An 8,671-nucleotide genomic window follows, 5' to 3' on the forward strand; every position below is an offset into this window, starting at 1 on the left:
AGGAAAGTTCTAATTAGTACATATATTTTGCTTTTGATAACTGCTTAGAATGGTAGATAGAACATTACCTACGTTAAATGCATTTCATACATACTCCTGATTGTTACAAGAGCTTACTTTAATGAAGTATTAAATTTACATATAAAATGGTTTTCAGCAAAGTACCGAGAACTGGGTCTGCTAGTAAGCTTTGTTCTGGTTGGAAACCAAACGGAACCACGGAGTCCCAGAATGCCAGAAATAGGACAATAAAGATTTTTGGCACAGTTTCAAAGGTGCATAATGCCAGACATAGACATGTAAAAATATGGCAAGCTCTACAAAGATTATAAAAGAAATAAAATCACAGTTCGTAATTCATATAATCATGGTAAATAGCAAGCTTATAAACCAATTCATATAATAAAATCCACATGTAAAAGTATCTGTGATCTCATTCAGTTAAAGATGACAGGTATTAGAGCTCCCCTTGAAAGCAAATGTGTATCTTGCAAGCTGAAGGACAATGAACAGTTGCTTTGTGTTTGAGTTTAATGGTATAAACTCTGTTAGTCTTTTCACACACATGATTTTCAAATAACTTTTCAAAGAATGTGAAATTTGAAAGCATTCAGAATTTCAGAACATATTTCAGCTACTGAGTATCCTTTACTACAACTATTACTGCTTCAAGTTTAGACAATTTAAGATCTGAATTTAGTCCCTTCACATGCAAAACTCCCAGGCAACATGATTTTCTCATACTGTGTCATACTGACAAATGTCTGAAACAGAGCTTGAATGGATTATATTAGAAGGATGTCAAAAAATATTCCCTCTCTTAAAATAAAGCTATTTCATTAAATACATATAGAATATGGACAAAAAGCATAATTTCTACTGTAATCACTCCGATGACCCCAAATGATAGGATTCAAGGTCATTCCAAGCCTGCTTTGGTTACACAGAGGTGCTTAGGTAAAATTCCTGTGTCTTGAATTTTAAAAAAACATTTGGAACTGCCATTTCGGAGCAGTGAGTTGGGTTTCTATTACACATTTTTGGGGTACTCTCCATGTTCCAGTCATAAACTGACCCATAATAACCAATCAACCAGTGAAAAGTAAGGCCAATAATAAAGCTGTAATGAGTCAAAGGTAAAGTGCAGATGGGATGTAGGGGAAAAGAAAAATCTGAAATAAAACTTCAATTCTTTGGGCAAAACAAACCAGAATAAAATGTGCTAGAAAAGGCTCAATTTCCAGCACAAGTAGCACATCAAATTGAGTCCTATTGAGAATAAAGGAGGTTACCAGGAAATAGAAATAGCATGTACTGAAGTCTAGGAGTTTTGCTTTAGGGCAAAATATATATTTTTGTTATGTCTGAGTTATTTTATTAAGTAATATACATTTATCAATACTAGATCAGTTCTTTCATGCCAGAAAAGCAGAAAAAAAATACTATAATACATGTATGTTTGTTGGTGATTTTAGTTCTTTATGAAGGATAGTCATTTTATACATTCATTTAATTATCTTCACTTTAAGACAGATTGATGCTGATCCCGAACATGTTAACCTAATGTACAACGAAAACTTACTTATTCTCATTTTGCTAGCTGCCTGTCTTAGTAATTTGTTCTTCAAAACATCACAACCTCGCTTCATTTTCACAAAAGATCTAATACCATAGTGCACTGAGAAGATCAGTGAAAAATAACAGTATTTGGCACACTGCTAATAAAACATTATTGTCTTATTGATGGCCCACCTGCTGTTTGTTTCTTTCCCTATATTTAAGATGTAAAAAGTTCAGTGTTGCCTCTGTTTTACACTTGAATGACTCATGACTAGCAAATTGGGCCCTGGGATTCCTGGAAACTTCCACAGTGCAACTATCCATCTCCTATTCTGTAAAGTAATATACTAAATTATACCTATATGATATATGTATTGACAAATCATAAGCTTTCCTATTTGGCTTGTTTGCTTACCCTTTGATTAACCAACAAAACTTTCAGAAAAGTCTTGTGCATTCAGGTGAGACACCGCAAGGGATCTGATTTTCAGAAAGTACTAACTGTCTAACCTTTGAAAATCAAGTCCCTTTAAAATGTCTTGGGCTTGGCATCCAAGAGCAGAGGAATCCATCCATACTTGTTAGCTATTTTTTTAGTCTTGACCTATGCATCTCCCTATTTTTTCTATTTTTCGGGAAAATAACTTCTGACATATGCAAATTATTTTCCCTTTTTGTTGTAATATAACTAAAAATTAACAGCAAAAATAAATCATTACATTATTGCTGATAAAAGTGCAGGCACCACACATATTTCTAACATCTATAAATGCATTCCTACAAACTTGTTTATTGGATAAGTCTGGCCATAAATTGGCCGAGACACAGAACTTTATATGAAAAGAGCAGAACATTGAACAAAAACATTACAAGTCCACAGTATTAGATTTAAAGTAAAGTAACCACAAACTCCTAAACATATATCCCAAAACTCACAATCTTTATAATGAAAGGAAAAGACCACATCATATAACTGTCTTAGCCAGGCAATTCGGCATTTAACTTGTTTATTTTTCAGTTAAACAAAATCCAAATATCTCTGGGGAAGACAATGCTAATAACAAACACAACCGCATAAGCTTTGTTTATGAAATTCAATTTTAGCTTTAGTAGGGCCTGTCAAATTGGAAATTGTAGTAAAAAGCCAATAAACCTTAATCAAATTCTATCACACAGAGAGATTGGGCATTTTGTTTTTACCCAGTTTGCTCCAGAACTTCTGATCTGATCCTGGGTCCTGAAATATTTGCATATTCCTTTGATATTATTCTTAGCTTTGCAAGTAATTTACCATACTTTTTAATAAGGAAATTCCATCTTAATAGAAGAAAACCTGCTTAATGAGCACATTTGAAAAAACGAAGGATATTTGCCGTTTGCTTTCTAGGGATGTTAAAAATTTTCTTGAGTATATGATTCCCTACTGGTAGATCTGCTGTTGAGTTCCCTAAGAGTGGGAACAGCCTACTTGTGGAATAGCCACCTGCAGTCTGCTGATTTTAAAGCTCTCCTGGAGACACTTCTTTAGCATTGCTTTCAAAAGTATGTGCATTGACATCTATTTGTTAAATTAATTTGTACATATCTAAAATAATTCTTTGTTTCTTCACACTATGCTTAACTGCTTTTATTCTACTGATGTCATCTTTTGTTCTTTAACACATGCTTTCCTTAATTTAGAATTTACATCTTCTCTATTCTTTGAGTGTTGGATGAAATTAGACCCTGATCCTTCATCGGAGTCTAAGTGGGATATTTTAGCTGCATGCTTCCCCAAAACTTTATTAGGGTTCTACACAGTTGTAGGGGTCCATACATAATGCAGGACTGAGACCTGATTCCTTCTGATACTCCTGTGACACAAATCTCCTTCATTACTTGTCCATTTTAATCCATTCTTTCTACTCTTGCCCTTCACAATTTTTGCAGACTAGCAGAGTTGCAAGACAGCATATGTTGTTTTATTTCTCATTGGTGCTCTATTATCTGAGCTGTGCATTGGTCCAGGAGATTGTTCTGTTCATCTAATTTTATAACACCCATACCTTCAAAAGTGTCAGCTTCTGTTGGGTGCCATAGTGAAGAAATCCCACAGATTCTGACTTTTAAGGATGAGTGGGCTACATAAAGCATTGGGAGGAGGCAGATAGAACTGAAAATGTTAAGCATGTAGAAAATGGTAGACTCATCTGCTCTAAAGTCTTCCTTGGGCATTCAAATGTTTCCTCGCTATCTCATTGCTTTCCTAAAAGGCTTTTCAGTTATTAACTTAAATCACACTACATACATTTTCACATTTTGAGTTAAATTCTGTCTTCAGATGAACACAGCCAGCTCTTTGGCTTCAGCAGAATTTTGCACAAGGCCATCTACATGCTCTGTGCTAGAGGACAAAGCTTCTGTCTTGACTGAAATCATGGAAAAAGCCTTCATAAGCTTCCAAAAAGACCATGAAGGCAAGAGGTAGCAGCAACTCATTATTTACCCCAGATCTCAAACAAGAGAAAGGGCACTTCACTGGTACTCATAATTGTGACAGCACTCATGGCACACGTATAAAATATTTTCAATTGCAAAAAGATCTGTGTCTCGACCACTTGCAGATCCACCAACCAACAGTTCCTTCAGCTCATATTGCATCTGCCAGAAAGTCATTTCACCTGACCATGAAAGCAGACAGCAGAATGGGAGGAACAGAGGTGGGAACCCTTCCATCCACATCCTCAAAACCACACCGATGCCATCGGAGCGGTGACACTGATCATCCACTTTGAGCCTGAGCTGGACTTGTGCTGTCGTGGTGAAACACTACAAGGGAGACATTCATCCCCTGTACAGGGTCAAAACCACACATCTCCATTTCAGAAGCAGGTGTACTATGAGGAGTTGATATATGATTCATTGTATTTTTAAAATCTTTGTCTTTGAAATGAGAATTCAATGATCTACCCAGGTGCATACAATTAGGAGCAGCAGCTTGGCATAATAGGGTGAGGAACTTTTAATGGGTGTTTATAGGTTGAAAGCATCAACCTCCCTTTTAAATGAAAGAAGCACTAGAAGAAATAGTAAGCACTAAAAGATAATTTAGAGTGCCCTTAGAAGAGGAAGATTCGTTATCCTTGAAGCTTCAAAATGCCAGGCCTTCAGAAGAGCTCTGTGTTCCAGTATCACCAATAAGGAGAGTGGGAAACTGCTTTTTAAAACCTTACTCCAAGAAAAAAAAAGTTGCATTAGCATTTTTTAGCTGCTTGGAAGGTTAAAAACATTCCAGCAAAAGGGTCTAGGTTGAGGTATGTGAGGCAAAAACAAATATTTCTCCATAAAATGGCTACACTACCATAAAGAGAAATACTTAGTAGGCTTAAGGTGGGAATTAGGGGATAGTATTTTTGCTTTTTTTAACAGGAAATACTGTTTAGGCATTTTATATAGGGGGTTCTGCATTTGTGAAGGGGTAATTTGCTTTAAAATATGTGGGCAACCAGCCTAAATTCTCTAATTGAGTAGTTTGCTTATAACCCCAGGCCATTAGGTGAATGTAAACTATTACAGGCTTAGTAAGAAAATAGTCCCATTAGGATTTTTGTATTTGTATGTGGTTGTGGGTTAGTGTGACTGTTTCCAAAATGATGGATTAATGAAAAGGTCTTTTTTTCTGAGTTTGCAACTACCCGCTTTGAAATACCCAAACTCAAATTAAGCTGAAGAGTTCTTTTCTTCTATCAAAAAATACCAGATCAAGGCTTAACTATTAGTTCCAGTGTGAGTTATCTAGGATAAATCATAGGCATGTTTGCGATCTTTACAAAATAAATATTCCTGCAGAAATACCTAATTCAGTTTTTCTCCATATTTCTTAAACTCTCCTTAATTTTAAGTGCCAGCTATTAGTGCAATAAAAAATGTCCCCTGTCTTATGAGAAAACGATAGTCTTTTTGGAAGTGTAAGTATTTAGCCTTCATGCTTTGTACACGTACTTCAATTGCTAATGTTAAGATGTCACACAGGCTGCTGGTAGACTCATGTTTCTATAAGGAAGGAGACAACTTTATGTGCAGCTTCTTTTATACTGCTAGTATTAAATCTTGTACTTTTCACTACATAATATATCTCTCAGTTGAATAGTCTATTGCGTTTCCTGTTCCCAGGCAAACTTTAGCCTCTCACATTCTATTTTTCATGGCCACTGTATGTACATAATATGGTAAGATATTAAGAAGAGGAAACATAGCTTTAATTAAAAATAATGGGAATAAATTACCTACATATAAACACATTAGAAATCAGCCCTAAATGCACTGATAACTTCCAGCATCCAGCCTCCTTCCCACAAAACCTGAGAACCAAGAGTTACGAGAAACTCCAAAGTGTACGAAATGAGAAAAGTCCTGTAATATCTCTGGTGCAGAAGAAGGTAAAGAAAAAGTACTTGTGTCAATGGTGCCTGAAGTCCAAGGGAGACGTGTGACCACAGAGGCAAGCAGTTCTCCAGATGAAGTGAAGGAGGGGTGCAAGTGTAGCTCAGCATCCCTTGGATCCTGGAAAACATTCACCTAGCAAAAGAAATAGCAGATCTGAAGACTGCCACAGTTTTCATGTGAATTGACAAGTTTATCAATATAATAGGGAGTGGAAGGATTAAAAGAGAGAAGCAGAGATCAGAACATTTTGCATCCAGGACAAGTAAAACTGAAGCAAAACGTTGGAAAAGGAAGCTACACACTGAAAAAAGGGTGGTAGCGCAACATACAAATAATCTGGTTGCTCAGGGGATTAGAGGGAATAACCCCAAGAGCAGCTTCCTATATAATTAAGAAACTATGTAAAGGGGATTTCTTAAAAATAGAATGGTCACATAGCTTGTTCTTCTTCTCTTATAATGTCAAAAGATTGTTAAGTTGTTGAGGTTTTCCCATCATATCAGCAATATAAGGGATTTTGTTCATTAAGTAAAAGAGTGATAAATAGGAGTTCCCTATTTTGATGATTTAACGAAGTTAAAAGCACTGCAAATCCAATAAAATAAAGGACAAATAAGAAGAACGTGAACACAGAATAAGCACAGAAATGCAGTCAGGAAGGAGCATGATGTGCAATAGTAGGTTGCTCTGGCTATACCTAGAAGATCTGATGTAGATGGAAAGGAAAACAAGTAAAAGTCAAAAATCGTGCATTATAATCTGAATAGGTTATCAGGACAACCATTCAAGAGAAAACATGAAGATTTCAGATTTTTTTTTGAAAACTTAATCTTCTTGGCATCACAGACAAACCTACTTCAAACTTTCCTTCTCACACGTAAAGTCCTCCATTGGCATTCCCATGTTCTCATCCTTTGTGTCCCATACTGTCTGCACAGAGGCTGGGAACTTGGGAATTCGAGAGAAACATTGTCCCAGGTCTCAGTCCCATGGCCTAGATCCACATGATTCACAATTACAGCTACAAAAAATTGCAATGAAAGGGGAAAGTATATTCCAACCCCCTCTAAAAATGTATTGGTGCAGTGCAGCGAGCACATCTGCCGTGGGGAGGTGGAGCATGTTCACTGCAGATAGTTCTTTAGAGAATTTATTTACTAAGTCCTTACACATTGCCATTTTGGATGTGGGAAATAAGAGGCTTATTTATTGGACAAATTGGAAAAAAGCACATCCCTAACTTAAGGACAACTCCTTTGCTGGTCTTAAGTTGTTCGTCCAACAAGAAGCTTTAAGATTAGGTTTTTATTTTTTACTTTGAGGAAAACAACATATTTTTCATTAATGTAATAGCTTAACTTCTGGTGCTAAAATTTTCAAACATTGGTCAAAGGCAGATACACAAGCATTTGGTGTGAACAGTGTAAGTCTGAACATCGGGGACAATGAACAATGAGGTCTTCTAGGAGGTGTTGGAAACCTTAGCTGTACAGAGTATGATTTGCAGTACTTAAAATGAAGATTAAAAGTCATATGCAGAGAGTCTGATGGCTGTAACTGTGCAAATTCAGGTGTTTTCCTGGAGTCATGAATTAATTTTCAGTTGTTCATTTGTGTTTCCTTTTCTGCCATCAGGTTCCCAGCAAGCTTAGCCTTCAGCACCATTTTAGGCTCCAGCTTTTGCCGTAGACCAGTCGAGCTGGGGCTGTGAGCTGTCTCTTCAGAGCAAATTAGAAACCAGCCCTGAACATGGAATATAAACTGAACATTGAACCCTGAACATAAAAACAAATGAAAGTTTTACCAACTTCATCAAACACTCTTGAATTTTCTGCAGTACAAAGAGACCGTCCTGGTAAAGGTTCTCCTCAAGAAGGCTTCAAGAAGGCTGCTGCTCTGAGGAGTCTGAGATCCTCCTTAAGAGCACTCACAGTCTTCCCAGAAGAAAAAGCAAACTATGAGCACTCAGCATTTTGCCTGTGATGGTATTTCTGAGTCCCCCAGCCTCCGGTTCTTCCCACCCATCCGACCAACCGAGAAAAACAAGCTCTACAATGACACAGAAATGTCTCAGTTTCCATACATGTGACGCAAATGTCTGTCTTACTCAGTTTCGCTGCCATCGCCTTTCCTATTCCCCACCTTGCCATACACAGTCTGGCAGTCTCTAAGGTCGGAGGTAAGACACTGCAGCCTTGAAAATATGGGGCAAGAGGGGGATATTGCAGATGTTCCAGTATTTGGGCAAATTCTCCTTGGCAGCATTCACATCCTCTCTTCTGTTTGCTCTCTTGACTGTCCTACTAGGAATGCTTGCAAAAGAGGGAATTTGAAGTAAATATTGCAAAATACCTGCAGTCAGTGTACGTGTGAGGATCAGGTTTCATACGCAGATAGCTGAAAATTTTCTAAGTGACATTAATTGCTCAAGAAGTCTGAATCAAATAGTTACAATCAATCAGCCTTGGAAAGTAAATATTATGAAGCAAAACATAATAGAGGCACTGGAGACTAAATTTTGTCAAGAAAACAAATGGATATTTATTACCTTCAGAAGTTTTATGAAGGAACTCCACATGCTGAATACTTCTGAAAATCAAACCACTTCTCACTGTGGAAAGATGGAGGTAGTTGCCTTCAGTCAAAATTGTTCTAATTTGCCCCATAGAATTTCTCAGTCAAGAGA

The sequence above is a fragment of the Gavia stellata genome, chromosome 8 (genome assembly GCF_030936135.1).
Source record: "Gavia stellata isolate bGavSte3 chromosome 8, bGavSte3.hap2, whole genome shotgun sequence".
NCBI lineage: Eukaryota > Metazoa > Chordata > Aves > Gaviiformes > Gaviidae > Gavia > Gavia stellata.